Below are 2,021 nucleotides of genomic sequence, written 5' to 3'. Positions count from 1 at the left end.
CACCTCCTCCAGAACTAGAAGACAAAGTCTTCTTTCACCTGCCCCATTCCACTTGGGCTTTTTGCAGATGTCTGCAATATCCTTCTCAGCTGTTTCTTTTCCAGATGGAAGACACTATTTAGACATTCTCTGCATGGGACCCATCTGATGCTTCAGATCACTCTCTTTGGCCTTGTCTGTACCTCTGCCAGATGCAGCATTTCTTTTTGAGATGGAGAACAGGCCCTCTGCATGGAACCTGAGATGCAGGTGCACCAGGGATTCACAGCGTCAGAGTGATCTTCTCTGCTTTATTTGCCATTCCTTTTGTAGCAGTTGCTGACATTCAGTGCACTCCTTGGTGATCAAAAATACATTCAACACCTGCATTGAACTATTATAAAATATTGTTCCTGAGTAATAATATGTTAGAGCACATCATCTTGGATGTGACTTCACTCCCACATGTGCAACTTTACATTTATATTTACAACAAATTTCCTCTTTTGTTTCCCACTCAGTATGGCGAACGCCTTCTTCAGTTCCTCACGCCAAGTCCTCATCTTCACTTTCCTAGACAACTTCGTTATCTATAGATCATCTTACTGCCTTCTCCAGCTCACTCAGCAATACACTGAGCAGCACCAATGTGCACACACTTGCCTGGGAAATTCCACTTCCCTCTGCTGCGAAAAGCAACCAGACATTGCCACTCTTTGCTGCCTTTCTTTTGAGTAGTTACACCTTAGGAGACCATTACCTCCTTTCCCCTGGCAGATTAACTTCCCTGAGAAAGGTGGGAGATATTGCCAAGAGTATTTCAGAAATCCAGGTAAAATCCATCAAGAATATTATCTTCCTCACGCTCTGGTTGGATCCTTCAAAGAAATCCAGCAGTGGTCTGCAAAGCCTGACTTTCCTTCGACAAGCCACGCTCATCCTTCCCCACCATGTGCCTTACAGGGGGGTGTCTGAACCCTCCTTCCTACTGTAGGCTCAAATCTTGCCAGACAATTGGAGCTCTGGCAAGGGAACTCAAGCTTGCAGTGTGAGGGAGACACAAAGTTTGAGAGGGTTGAGCTGATCGTTTAGATGCAACCTTGGTCATCTTCATGAAGACCACTGGCTAATGATTAGACATAATCATAATAATCTCATTATTTTAGTAAGAAATGCTTTGATTCTGCAAGCATCTAATTGCATGAATTTTATTTTCTGTTTTAAGTGCTTCTTCTAGGGTGTGCAGCTGTCAGGCTGTTCCTATTAACTGGACTTTGAAACCTCTGTGAGCTCTCTTGTCAACAAGACTAATCACTTTTTATTGTGCTTAGCTCAGTAGATTCAAAGAGAACGATCCACATTTTGCAGACTTAAACACTCATTTCTAAATGTTGCTCTCTATTTTTGCCATCTTTGTATATACAGAGAGAGCGGTAAAATGCCAATGTAGAAGGCCTGGTACGAAGATCATTCACATTGTATAAATGTATTTTTTACATGAAAAACACCATTATCCTAATTACACTGTCCTGGTTTGGGGGGGTGTGTGTGCATGTGCGCGCGGACATACCACAAGAATGCCTTAAACGTGTGTATATATATATTTATATGTATTTTACATGTATATACACATTTATATCCATTAAATGCATTCAGATTGCAAGTATTCTTTTAGTGCAGACAGACTTAACGCAAAGAGTCAATACACTGTGATTGTACTTGTTCCCATTTTGCAAACTAGATAACTTATTCACCGAAAGGAATCAGCCAGCTCTGGCAAAGCCAGGATTTACCCTGGCAAAGCGCTTTTGATCTACAGATTGTACGAAAGACACGGCACAAAAGATGGCTGCGTTGCATCGGACCGAAGAGCATTATTACAGGATGAAGGAAGGAAGCAAAAATAGACTTGACACACAAGTATTGCAGAAAGTTTCTAAAGTGGGAATTTGAATTCTCTGCAGGCAGCTCTGGGTGTGCTGCTGGGTGTGTTACCCGATCCGGTCCCCGCTCCCCGGCGGGCTGGGGACCCTCCGCACAGG

This window comes from Balearica regulorum, chromosome 14 (assembly GCF_011004875.1).
Source record: "Balearica regulorum gibbericeps isolate bBalReg1 chromosome 14, bBalReg1.pri, whole genome shotgun sequence".
Taxonomy (NCBI): domain Eukaryota; kingdom Metazoa; phylum Chordata; class Aves; order Gruiformes; family Gruidae; genus Balearica; species Balearica regulorum.
Note: the sequence above shows the minus strand (reverse complement) of the source record.